This window comes from Dermacentor andersoni, chromosome 11 (assembly GCF_023375885.2).
Source record: "Dermacentor andersoni chromosome 11, qqDerAnde1_hic_scaffold, whole genome shotgun sequence".
In the NCBI taxonomy this organism is placed as follows: domain Eukaryota; kingdom Metazoa; phylum Arthropoda; class Arachnida; order Ixodida; family Ixodidae; genus Dermacentor; species Dermacentor andersoni.
Genome location: NC_092824.1, coordinates 6,767,358 through 6,781,595, shown reverse-complemented (window position 1 = coordinate 6,781,595; position 14,238 = coordinate 6,767,358). Strand labels below are relative to the sequence as shown.

The window sequence follows — 14,238 nt, the reverse complement described above, 5'->3', positions numbered from 1 at the left end:
CAGCTTTGAGCAAGTATTAGTAATCGAGACAGGGCGATAATTTGGTAATTGTCTGGATTGCCGCTTTTCAGGATAGGAATCACTTTAGCTTGCCTCCAAACCATGGCGAAAGAACGACTATGAAGCAAGATATTTTGAATTCCATTCGGCATACCGGCTCCGAAACTAATTCGGGATGCCATCGGGTCCGGGGCTTTTCTTTAGGTTCAAACTTAGCAAGAGGTTTAGCACACTTTGTTCGGAAATTTAGACGTCAGTAAGAGGTAGCCTCACAGATCGAGACTCAACGCTTGGCATAATACCATTATCTTCTGTGAACACAGAAGCAAAGTATGCGTTGAAACTCTCACCAGCAGGACTGTGCCGTTGACTTGCCGTTGAGCGAGTATTCGACGATGGGTTTATATATCTGTGAAATTTGTCAGCTGCTCCGGTTAGAAATCTCCGGATTGTGATGCCAAAGAACATTTGTTTCGATGCTTTCACTAGTTGCTTGAGTTCATTCCCGAGATGTGTAATGTTGGATCGAAGCTGAGTGTTAGGATTATCCTTACAGTTCCTATATTTCCGTTTTAGTTGCCTTTTTATGTGTATCATTTCTGTAATTGTCCAGAGACTTCTATTACTAGTTTTCTTAATGCGCTTAGGTATATATTGTTACGCGAACGAAGCAATAAGAACTGGAGAATATTTACAAAGTGTATTTACAAAGGATAATGCAACGCTAGCCAGTTCAGCCGACAGTACGAGAGTGAGAGAGCGTTCGTCGTCTTCGTCGAGGTGCCCGCGTGCATCGGCTACAAGAAACACGCAATATGCATGTATCATTATCCCCGGTGGTGGAAGCACCCTCCCGGTGCTTCTAAATATGGATGATAACAGAAGAGTAATATGGCTTGAGGCGTGCGACATGCACCTCGTCAGTGGAATTCGGGCCAGATGAGGCACTGGTGCTGACTGGGGCGATTTCGCACGTAACTGGAGTCACGACACACAGCACTCGATATGGGCCTGTGTACCGAGACAGGAGTTTTTCTGACAGGCCAACGGAATGAGTCGGGGACCACAGGAGTTCCAGGGATCCAGGCGAAAAGTGGATGTCTCTGTTGGCGATCGTACAAACGCCGCGGCTTCTCTTGCTAGGTCAGCAGGCTAGCGCGGGCAATTTCGCGTGCTTGGGCTGGCCTGGTGATGGCGTCAAGTGCATACTCGCTGGTCTCTGCTGCGGCGGAAGGGAGGGATGCGTGCAGTGGCAATGTAGATTCTCGGTCGAACAACAGAAAGAACGGTGAATAACTGGCAGTGTCGTGACTCGAAGAACTATACGCAAAAGTGACGTAGCGTAGGGCGAGGTCCCAATCAGTATGGTCGGACGACACATACTTTGCAAGCATGTCTGTTAGGGTACGATTCAGACGCTCCGTGAGACCATTAGTCCGTGGATGGTAAGACGTGGTCAGCTTGTGCTTGGTTGAGCACGACTGCAGGATGTCGGCGATGACTTTAGAAAGAAATGTCCGACCACGGTCAGTGATGGATGGATGGATGGATGGATGGATGGATGGATGGATGGATGGATGGATCGTCCCTTTTGAAAAGGGGTGATGGCAGTTGCCACCATGCTCAGCTTTTTATTTTTGTTTCGCTGTGTTGTAAGTTATTAAATTCGCCATTTTCTTTAAAAACTTCTTTCTACACTTTTAACCTGATGTCACCTCTGGTTTGAGCCACCAATCTTCCAGTCGCTTTTTGCTCATTTCCGCCGCGTATTTATTTACATCACTATTGTTATGTCTAAACCCAAGGCCTCAACAAGCGTGACTGCCCGGACCTACATCGGGATGGATACCATCACATTTTAGTATGTGGTGTTATACTGTTTCTACAGATTTACCACACACAGTACAGGTGTCTTCTCCGTTAAATTTGATCAAAAAGTGAGAAATTGGTGCGGAGCGCCATGCTACAGAATCACGCCGCGTTACACAAGATTGGCGACATCTGTGGCGCAGCTTGTCGGAAGTGCTTGGTGATGGCGTAGAGCGTGCCGTAATCTGTCGCCACAGCGACCCACTTGTTGCCAGATGTGGATAGAGGGAAATGGCCAAGTAGGTCCAAGCCAACGCGAAAGCATGGCTCCGAAGGAATGTCGAGCGCTTGAAGGCACCCGGTAGGGAGCGTCGATGGTGTTTTTCGGCGCTGGCAGTTCTCAAACGCCGCAACGTATTTGAGGATGGAGCGGGCAATGTCTGGCCAAAAGAAGCTTCGGCAAATCCGGTCGTAGGTGCGGGAGGCGCCAAGGTCACCTGCCGTTGGTAAATCATTAAGTTCTTTTGGAACAGCTGACCGGAGGTACTTAGGAATGATGGGGAGCAGGGCAGGACCGTAGGGGCGTACACTTTGGCGATATTATACATCATCCTGGTCAGCAAACAGGTGAAGGGACGAATCACAAGACGAAGATTCCAACTAATCAATGATGGTGCACAAGGCGGCATCACGGCGTTGCTCGTCGGCAACATGTAGCAGCTGAGAAACTGAGAAAACACAATCGTTGGCATCGGGGTCAGGGTCGGCGGCTGGTTCGTCCACTGTATAGCGGGATAAACTGTCTGCGTCTTGATGTTATCGGCCCGACTTGAAAACTACTGCATAGGAATATTATTTCAGCCACAGAGCCCAGCGACCAAGCCGACCGGTAGGATCCTTGAGTGAAGAAAGCCAACAGAGCGCGTGGTGGTCCGTGATTACAGAGAAGTGCGTGCCATACAAGTACAGGCGGAGTTTGAAAAACGCCCAGAGGAGAGCCAGCTATTGACGATCTGCAATCGAATAGTTGTGTTCTGCTGCTGTGAGGAGGAGGCTAGCTTAGGTGATAACACGATCTTGACCATGTTGGCGCTGGGCTCAGACGGCTCCGATATCGTGACCACTTGGCATCGGTACGTACCTCTGTAGTAGAGGACGGGTCAAAGTGGGCCAGTATAGGTAGCGTGGTGAGAATGTTGGTGAGCTGGGCAAACGTGGCAGTTTAAACGGGACCTCACGTGAACGGCACGTCCTTCTTCAGAAGACCAGTAAGCGGTCGGGCAATCGCTGCGATGTTTTTAACGAAGCGTCGGAAGTAGCAGCAGAGTCCCACAAAACTTCGGACGTCTTTGACAGACTGAGGTACAGGAAAAGACTTGACAGCACGAATTTTCCCCTGGTCTGGTTGAATACCGGAAGCGTCGATGCGGTGACCCAGAACTGTAATCTGCCGATGACCGAAGTGACACTTCGATGAATTTAGTTGCAGCCCAGCCTCGCGGAAGACTTGAAGAACAGCTGATAAGCGCTCAAGGTGTGTCTCAAAAGTAGGTGAAAATACAAGAACGTCGTCTAGGTAGTGAGGCACGTTGACCATTTGAGCCCTTGAAGTCCATCATACGTTCGAACGTTGCTGGGTTGTTGCATATACCGAATGGCATATCTTTGAATTGATATAGACCATTAGGAGTGACGAACGCGGTCTTCTCTTGGTCCTTTTCATCGACAGAAATTCGCCAATAACCAGACTGAAGGTCTATTGATGACAAGTACTTTGCACCGTGGAAAGAATCGAAGGCGTCGTCAATGCGAGACAAGGCGTAGACGTCTTTCTTGATAATGCGGTTTAGATGATGATAATCTACGCAGAAACGCCATGTGCCATCTTTCTCTTTAACAAGTACGACGGGCGACGCCCAAGCGCTCGACGAAGGTTTAATGATACCTTTGGCAAGCATCTTGTTCACTTCATTTTGAATAACCTTACACTCTGAAGCAGAAACTCGATATGGCCAACGATGAGTAGGAGGACTGGCATTACCAGTATTTATGTGATGCGTAACAATTGAAGTCTGGCCCAATTGACGATTGTTGAGGTCGAAGATGCCGTGGTAGGAAACCAAAATGTGCCACAGAGTTACTGCTTGTTCAGGCAATAGGTCCGCAGCAATCATGGGATGAAGTGGTGCGTCAGGGCAAAAAAAAAATTAAATTATGGGGTTTTACGTGCCAAAACCACTTTCTGATTATGAGGCACGCCGTAGTGGAGGACTCCGGAAATTTCGACCGCCTGGGGTTCTTTAACGTGCACCTAAATCTAAGTACACGGGTGTTTTCGCATTTCGCCCCCATCGAAATGCGGCCGCCTTGGCCGGGATTCGATCCCGCGACCTCGTACTCAGCAGCCCAACACCATAGCCACTGAGCAACCACGGCGGGTGGTGCGTCAGGGCAAAATAGCATCCTGTGAACATGGTGAAAAACCTAACCAGACGTCAACTGAAAACGTCGTGACGTGGTCATCTCCTATGTCACGCAGCGTTGCAACCGATATGCCTTGGGGTAGAACTTCCTTTGTCAGGACAAAATTGACGCCGGGGAGGCATGTCCGGTTATCGGCGACGCTGACGGCGGAATGGGGCACAATGATATTGTGCTTTAAAAGAACATCAGGAACAGGCGTGGCGACGTAATCACCATCGGACTCATGAAAAGGTGATAGAAAGTCGACGAAAGCCAAGGCTTTAGGCAGCAGGCGCACGAAGGCGGTCGTACTAAAGTTGTTCGGCAGTTCGGCATGAATATGCGCGAGTAGAGGAAGTTCGAGACAAACGATGTCGGCAGAACAGTCGATCAAAGCGGAATGCACCGTAAGAAAGTCGAGTCCGAGGATTAGGTCATGGGGCCAATTCGTCAGCGCTGTACAAAGAACAGGAACGCGGCAGCCGGCGATTCTATTACGGGAAGTACACATTCCCGTGACGTCCACAGTGACGTACACATTCCGGTGACGTCAATCGGCCATGCGTACGGATCGAGAAGTTGGAGGCGTAAGAACCTTCCTCAGTCTACGACGGAGGTTACAACTCATTATGGACACCTGGGCTCCAGTATCTATTAATGCCGTCAAAGGGACACCGTCGACGTGAACATCAAGTTCTGGTTCTTTGGGAGCGTCAATGGAGGATTTCGACACTACGAAGATAATGCAGCACTACCCCTGATAGCTGCATGGCCTAGTTTTCCGTCCGGGATGGTCCATAATTGGTCGGCGACGAATAGCGGCGTGGCTGCGGCGACGGGGACCGACGGCGCTGAGATGACGGCGAGCGAGCAGTATGACTGTTATCGTCGGATCCGCCTGAGGTAGGAATCATACGGTGAGGCGAGTAACGGCGCGGGTCCGCATATGGGCGAGGCGACTGGGAAAAGAAGTTCGAATACGGCGACTTCCGGGAGGTGCGGCCGTGGCGACGCGACGTGCCCAATGCGGAGGCAACGGAAGCAAATGGGCTTGTCGTCCAGAGTTCTCCAATCGGTAGGGTTGCGGTATCTGGGTGGGGAATAGGCAATACCGATCGCTGTGAGGCGTAGCTGTCGGCACCGGTGAGGCGTCAGGTCGGGAGACGGAGCCGGCAGCTGGAAAACCGAGGTTGGCAAATTCTTGCCTCAGAGCTGCCTGAATGAGAGAGATCACTGGGGTTGGTTGGTCAAGGATGGGGTCAAGTGGGCGTAGATGTAACGGCGCAGGACTTGTGGCCTCGAGCTCACGGCGAACAATACGGGTGACGGGCTCATTTAAGGGGGATGAAGCGGTAAGGTCGACGCAAGACGACGTCGCCGGCGTGTTAGGGAGCAGGGAGAACTGTGGAATGACGCGGCGGCTTTTTGCGAGCTCAAAGCGGCGGCATTCCTTGACAATGACGTCAATGGTGGACAGATTGTTGAAGACCAACAAGTTTAACGCTTTGTCCGCGATCCCTTTGAGTACGTGGCCTACTTTGTCAACCTCGGCCACTTTGTCGTCGACTTTTCGGCAAAGAGCGAGCACGTCTTGTATGTACGAGACATATGATTCAGCAGAAGGTTGAACTCGGCTAGCAAGCTCTTTTCTAGCAGCCAACTGCCGGATTTCCAATAAGGTCGCTGAGCTTCTCCTTGAAAGCATCCAAGCTAGAGATCTCGACCTCGCGTGTCCGGAACCAGACATGAGGAGTTCAATCCAAGTAGAATAGGCCGATCGCTAGCATAATGGTACGGTCCCAGTGGTTGTTTTGGCTAACACGCTCATACATGTTGAGCCAGTCCTGAACGTGGTCATTATCTTGGCCGTAGAATAGGCCAGGATCGTGGAGGTTGGTAACCGTAACGTACGTGGTTCGTGGGGTCGCAGGAGTAGAAGCAGACGAGGTGTCGTCACCGGGAGCCATGGCGGGAAGCAGGATGGTGCGGCCGCTGCGGAGCTCCGTGGCGAGAACGGGGAACGTCACGCTCCACCAAAATCTTACGCGAACGAAAGAATAAGCACTGGAGACTATTTACAAAGGGTATTTACAAAGGATAATGCAGCGCTAGCCAGTTCAGCCCACAGCTCGAGAGCCAGAGAGCGTTCGTCGTCTTCATCGGGGCGCCCACGTGCATCGGCCACAAGAAACACACAATATGCATGTATCAATATCGTTGTATCCAAGACATGACCAGATTAAAATAGTACTCCCAGAGATAATCTGGGTTCTGGTTAGGCGAATAAAGTTCACGGAGTCTTCGATAAAAGTAATCTAACAATTCTAGTATCCCGACATCATCAGCGCCACCATGGTTCAAAACGACCTTCTTGAGGGGAAGGCGCACGGTGCTCGGGGAAAGACGCAGACCGCACTACTAGCTTATGGCATGATATGCCATCACTCGTTTCACAGTCAAGTAGAAAAGACATCATGTGATTAGACACAAAGACAAGGTCGAGCATACACGAAGTATGTGCACTGATTCTTGTTTAGTCGCTCACCACCTGGATTAAAAGAAAGCAAAAAGCAAGTTCTAGTAGTTGTTTACAACTTGGAATTTCTCTTTCTCTGGGAGAGTAATCATTGCAGTTTATTCCAGGTAGGTTGAAGTCCCTTAAAAGTACAATATTATCACCATCTTGCATATTGCAGTTCATAAAGCGTCAGATTTAAAAGTACTTGGACTAGTGAATTTGGTAGCCTATATATACCACCAATACGGACATCGTGGTTAATTAAAATTGCTTTAACCCTCACAGCCTCAATGCGAACTGGAAGATGGAGTATAGTAAAATCGATGTTATCCCGAATCAATAACGCAGCACCACCACCTGCCTCTCTTTACCATTACAGAAGAATTATGTGTTACTTCGCCCTATAATATATTGACACGTGTACTTGTCTTTATCGGGCGACACGTTTCACCACCTAACAAATGTTATCGCACAGCGCAGGACGCGCCTACATGTATCGAAAGTTTCTGGAATGTTATCGATGGTTCCATCCGCTGTCTGTGACAGAACCTTGTGAAAAATGATTGCATTTGTGCGTGACGCGGATAATGTAGAATTTTGTGGAAGACACCCGGGTCCCAGTGATTACTCTGGAACATTCGACGAGTGAGGTATAAAAGCCGACGCGTTTGACCCACTCATCATATTTTCGACGATCGCCGACCGTGTTCGCCGCTATTGTTGTGCTATAAGTGTAGCCTGTTTTTGTGGGGAGAGGTTCGCCCAATAAAAGTTAGTTTTGTCTTTCACAGTATTGCTACTGTGTTCTTCAACGTCATCATCACGTGACAATATCCTTATGAAGCCATGCCTCAGTAATCATTATAATGTCCGGTTCATGTTCCAGAATCATTGCCTTGATATCCTCGACCTTATTTGGCATGCTTCCTGCATCCAGATTTCATATCTTAAAGCTTTCGCTTTCTAAAATTCATGTAGAGTCATTCTGTGGGAGCTCATGACACTGCTATCGCTCCTTCATGTGGTCATTCCATGCATACAAAACATCGCTGATGTTGATTTTGTCATCATCATCATCAGCCTGGTTACGCCCACTGCAGGGCAAAGGCCTCTCCCATACGTCTCCAACAACCCCGGTCATGTACTAATTGTGGCCATGTCGTCCCTGCAAACTTCTTAATCTCATCCGCCCACCTAACTTTCTGCCGCCCCCTGCTACGCTTCCCTTCCCTTGGAATCCAGTCCCTAACCCTTAATGACCATCGGTTATCTTCCCTCCTCATTGCGTGTCCTGCCCATGCCCATTTCTTTTTCTTGATTGCAAATAAGATGTCATTAACTCGTGTTTGTTCCCTCACCCAATCTGCTCTTTTCTTATCCCTTAACGTTACACCCATCATTCTTCTTTCCATAGCTCGTTGCGTCGTGCTCAATTTAAGTAGAACGCTTTTCATAAGCCTCCAGGTTTCTGCCCCGTAGGTGAGTACTGGTAAGACGCAGCTATTATACACTTTTCTTTTGAGGGATAATGGCAACCTGCTGTTCATGATCTGAGAATGCCTGCCAAACGCACCCCAACCCATTCTTATTCTTCTGTTTATTTCCGTCTCATGATCAGGATCCGCCGTCACTAACTGCCCTAATTAGATGTATTCCCTTGCCACTTCCAGTGCCTCGCTACATATCGTGAACTGATGTTCTCTTCCGAGACTGTTAAACATTACTTTATTTTTGCGCAGATTAATTTTTAGACCCACCCTTCTGCTTTGCCTCTCCAGGTCAGTGAGCATGCATTGCAGTTGGTCCCCTGAGTTGCTAAGCAAGACAATATCATCAGCGAACCGCAAGTTACTAATGTATTCTCCATTAACTCTTACCCCAATTCTTCCCAATCCAAGTCTCTGAATACCTCCCCTAAACACGCTGTGAATAGCATTGGAGAGATCATATCTCCCTGCTTGACGCCTTTGTTTAATGGCATTTTGTTGCTTTCTTTATGGAGGACTACGGTGCCTGTGGAGCCGCTACAGATATCTTTCAGTATGTTTACATACGGCTCGTCTACACCCTGATTCCGTAATGCCACCATGACTACTGAGGTTTCGACAGAATCAAACGCTTTCTCGTAATCAATGAAAACTATATATAAGGGTTGGTTATATTCCGCACATTTCTCTATCACCTGATATATAGTGTGAATATCGTCTATTGTTGAGTAGCCTTTGCGGAATCCTGCCTGGTCCTTTGGTTGACAGAAATTTAAGGTATTCCTGATTCTCTTTACGATTACCTTAGTAATTACTTTGTAGGCAACTGACAGTAAGCTGATCGGTCTATAATTTTTCAAGTCTCTGGCGTCCCCTTTCTTATGGATTAGGATTATTTTATCGTTCTTCCAAGATTCCGGTACGCTCGAGGTCATGAGGCATTGCGTATAGAGGATATCCAGTTTCTCTAGAACAGTCTGCCCACCATCTTTTAACAAATCTGCTGTTACCTGATCTTCCCCAGCTGCCTTCCCCCTTTGCATAGCTCCCAAGGCTTTCTTTACTCCTTCCGGCGTTACCTGCGGGATTTCAAAGTCCTCTAGACAATTCTCTCTTCCACTATCGTCGTGGGTGCCATTGGTACTGTATAAATCTCTATAGAACTCCTCAGCCACTTGAACTATCTCATCCATATTAGTGATGATATTGGCGGCTTTGTCTCTTAACGCATACATCTGATTCTTGCCAATTCCTAGTTTCTTCTTCACTGCTTTTAGGCTTCCTCCGTTCCTGAGAGCATGTTCAATTCTATCCATATTATACTTCCTTATGGCAGCTGTCTTACGCTTGTTGATTAACTTCGAAAGCTCTGCCAGTTCTATTCTAGCTTTAGGGTTAGAGGCTTTCATACATTGACGTTTCTTGATCAGATCTTTCGTCTCCTGCGATAGCTTACTGGTATCCTGTCTAACGGAGTTACCACCGACTTCTGTTGCACACTCCTTAATGATGCCCACAAGATTGCCGTTCATTGCTTCAACACTAAGATTTTCTTCCTGAGTTAAAGCCGAATACCTGTTCTGTAGCTTGATCTGGAATTCCTCTATTTTCCCCCTTACCGCTGACTCATTGATCGGCTTCTTATGCACAAGTTTCTTCCGTTCCCTCCTCAGGTCTAGGTTAACTCGAGTTCTTACCATCCTATGGTCACTGCAGCGCACCTTGCTGAGCACGTCCACATCTGGTATGATGCCAGGGTTAGCGCAGAGTATGAAGTCTATTTCATTTCTAGTCTCGCCGTTCGTGCTCCTCCACGTCCACTTTCGGCTATCCCGCTTGCGGAAGAAGGTATTCATTATCCGCATATTATTCTGTTCCGCAAACTCTACTAATAACTCTCCCCTGCTATTCCTAGTGCCTATGCCATATTCCCCCACTGCCTTGTCCCCAGCCGGCTTCTTGCCTACCTTGGAATTGAAGTCGCCCATCAGTATAGGGTATTTTGTTTTCACTCTACCCATCGCCGATTCCAAGTCTTCATAGAAGCTTTCGACTTCCTGGTCATCATGACTGGATGTAGTGGCGTAGACCTGTACAACCTTCATTTTGTACCTCTTATTAAGTTTCACAACAAGACCTGCCCCTTCTCGTTAATGCTGTAGAATTCCTGTATGTTACCAGCTATATTCTTATTAATCAGGAATCCGACTCCAAGTTCTCGTCTCTCCGCTAAACCCCGGTAGCACAGGACGTGCCCGCCTTTTAGCATTGTATATGCTTCTTTTGGCCTCCTAACTTCACTGAGCCCTATTATATCCCATGTACTGCCCTCTAATTCCTCCAATAGCATTGCTAGACTCGCCTCACTGGATAACGTTCTAGCGTTAAACGTTGCCAGGTTCATATTCCAATGGCGGCCTGTGATGTACAAGCTTAACCTTGGCTCCCTTTGAACTTTCCTCCTGTGAACAAGCCCATAGACATTTCCGTATTTCGACAATTCTTTTGGAATAGTCCTCACTGACGCTTGCATTCGTTGCCTTAAGCACATAACAATGACGTAAAATTTTTTATTCATCTCTAAATTCAGCCACCCTTAATAATATGGGTTGGTCTCTATATTCAGTATTTTTACCTAGGCGATGTATTCTTTCCATTGTTGTTATTTTAATTTTCGAAATGCGAATAAACACAGCATTCACCTTTTCCATCAATATATCTTCAGTTTCTGTCCCGTTTTCTTTCATTCTTCTTATTATCAAGTTATTTCGCCTTGACCGATTTCCTAGTTCATCAACCTTCCAGCTGAGGTCATTTATTTCCCTGTATCTTTCATCAAGATAGGCCTCAACATTGGCAAGCCTGCTATCAACAGCATCTAGGACCCTCAGTCTTTCTAGCATGGTAGAGAACCTGGTATTCATTTGAAATAAGGTTGCCTCAGAAGAGGCCTCCTTTTCCTAAATTTCATAAAGTTTACATAAGCTTACCTTCTGCGTTTCAAGAGGCTCCTAAATCATTTCCGCGTTAGTAGGCCCAAGACTTTCTTCTGTGTCATCCGATAGCAACAACAACCTCCCTGCCAAAGAAAAGGATTAGCCAATGCAATTCACTATAATGCGTGGACACGGCAGCACGACTAGACAAAGGTACTCACTACGAAAACCGATTTTTTTTTTACTAACCTCCATGAACAATGGTACGTGAAGCGACAGTGTCATGGCCCTGCCGCCGCGTCCACTGAAGGCCGTTGCTGGCGCTGCCTCTTTTAAGCCCAAGAGCCTGGTTCGTCGCTGTCGTCCTGGTGACGTGAAGGTGTTCTCAGGTGGTGCTCAGCAGATGCTGTCCGCGTGCGGATTCAACCACGGCTCTCCCAAAACAGAGCTTGCGCCGGGAAGACTGCTAGGTTCGATGTAGGAAGCTGAGACCAGCGGTGCATGCACGGAGCAGTGCCCGTGATCGGCCCGTCCCACGGATCTGTGACGGATGAAGCGGCTCCCAAGCAGAATCTACACAAACAATGGTACGTGAGGCGACATTGTCATGGCTGTGCCACCATGTGCACTGTATATGTTGTTGTCAGCTTAACATCTGATACGGGTTCTATTTGTGCCTAAGATTGAATTTATTGTAAAGTGCTTAAACCCCGTTTCACCACCGCCGCGGGTCAGTCTAGTATTCAACTATCTTCGGTATCGGTGAAATTGCGGAAGAAATTATCGACCTACACGTCTTGATAGCCGCACGCAATTTTTTCCAGAACCTAGCTATACACAACTTTGCTATAAGAAATAGTGGTAATGTTGGACATTCGTTCTCTGTCACACAAATATAAAAGAAGTAAGGGCCATGTACGATATCGATGCTCTGGTTTCAGCTCCTAATAAAGTGGGTAATGTGGGAACAGTTGTCCCAAAGAAAGAGAGAAGGAATAGAAAGGAAGACAGGCCGTGAAGTAAAACATGACAGTGTGTTCGTCCCCTATAAGATTGCTATTGCCTACCAGATCCCGTTATCCCCCGTGGTTGCCTAGTAGCTATGGTGTTGGGCTGCTAAGCACGAAGTCGATGGATCGAATCGCAGCCACGGTGGCCACATTTCGATGGGGACGAAATGCGAAAACACCCGTGTACGTAGAATAATGTGCATGTTAAACAACCCCATGTAGTTCAAATTTTCAGAGTCCCGCATTACGGTGTGCCTCATAAGGAGATGGTGGTTTTCACACATAAACCCCCATAATTTTATTTTCACTAGATCCCGCTGTCCTGCGGCCGTACATACATAAGCTAGACATGCCGATGCATCATTGTTAGTCCATAAGAGCACCAGAATTCTTTCGAAACAAAATTCACTAATATGGCAAAGCACTGTTTCGAATGTGAATGTGTCTTTCTCTTTTCACGCTGAAATCCTATTTGTTCTGAATGACAGCAGTGCAAGACAATTGGCAAGGGCATTTCATAAATCTGCCCAGAGAAAAGGTAGTGGCTAAGTTAGTCAGCTTTTAGTAGCCTTCTAATCAAATGGGCTTGTTAAGTATGGGTGAACAACGGAAGTAATCATATGTTCGACCACGAGGCAATGTTTTGAAATGACGAGTACTATTTATTGACAATGCGCATGAGTACATGCTTGATGAAGGTATTTAAGAGCAACCACGTTTTTTTTTTTTTCAATTAACGCAGTTGTGAGTCAGTGCCATGTTCGTCCGCGCTCTGTTTCTTTGTGCTATTTTTGTAGCGCTGTTTTTTAGGTAATATGGAAAACCACCGACTCTCCGAATCTGCCGTTCTTTGTCGTCGTTGCTGCGACTAGTAAAATAGTGCCCCACCTACGCCCCCCTCCGAGAAAGGACAAAAACTTTATGCGTAATATTTATTTATCCCCGCAGCTGTCTTAAAATTGCGTTCTAGGAAAACGCTATCTTCGGTACATATATTGTTTTTAAATGTTTGTTTAGCATACGACATTGACATCGTGTGTGTGTGTGTGTTATTTTTTCAAGAACAAGTAAAAGAGAAAAAATTACCAGAAGACAGCATGATGTTCACGAAAATTAATAAAAATAAAATGAGACATCCACTCAATCGTAACACCTGCTACAAAGGAAAGCCAAACTGGTTCCTTCGTAAAATTGTATTTCAATTTGTAATACAAAAACAACCGCTTTGACTGCTTAGTAAAACCAGACTGGTACAGGTTTTATAATTGCCATATATTTGCTGACAGCTTGGAACAACTCAGCAAAATTGAAGAAGCACGTTTTTCCGAAACAGAGAAAATGGATGGGACACTGTTGACTACGTGGGTCTCCATTGCTGCTGCACATATTCGCAGCGGCGCACCAAGAGTATAGAGGTAGACAAAGGCCACGCTCTCTGTCCCTAATCTCTTATTACATTACGCCGCAGCATGCCGTTAAATCGTGCGTTAGTTTGTTTTCCGCACGTTCCTTTGGCTTGAAGTCGCCTTGCGTTTCATCGTTTCAGGCCTGCGTATTGACACGCCGCGCTAGTGCGTGTAGCCGCGGGTTTGCAAGATTGCGCGTTATTACGCCGTTCTTGCTGCCGGAGCGTCTCTAAGCACCGAAGTCTTAACTTACAAGTGGAAGACCACTGGGACTAGTAAGCAGTCAACAGAGTGCGAGACAACACGCTCAGTGCTTTACCGTGCGCAACGTTGCAGCGTGCTGCGACAAACGGAAGAAAGCAGCGCACGGAACTATGTCCCCACTTTCAACATTGCAATCACATTTGTCGTCCGTCTTCCCAATAATATTCTTGTTCGACCTGACTCACCCAATTTCAGCTCACACATTTGACGCGAGAATACAGTACGAACAGAGCAACCGCAGTTATCATTAGTTGCGTGCAAAAAGCTTTACTAATCTGCTTCGGCGAACAGCGCATAGTGGCGGAGCTTGAATCTTTCACATGAGACGCTCTTTCTTCAGGGAGA

General features: G+C 47.2%; 1 long non-coding RNA gene across 3 annotated transcripts in view; it reads right to left on the bottom strand.

Annotated features, from left to right (window-relative positions):
* Positions 1–11,782, bottom strand: part of LOC129381734 (uncharacterized) — a 130,012-nt gene extending 118,230 nt beyond the window's left edge. For all 3 annotated transcript variants that reach the window (XR_008609856.2, XR_008609855.2, XR_008609854.2), the window contains exons 1-2: positions 11,463–11,782; positions 11,268–11,356 (exon numbers count right to left, since the gene is read on the bottom strand). This is a non-coding gene — a long non-coding RNA (uncharacterized lncRNA). The remainder of the gene's footprint in view (positions 1–11,267; positions 11,357–11,462) is intronic.
* Between the last annotated feature and the right edge of the window lie 2,456 nt (positions 11,783–14,238).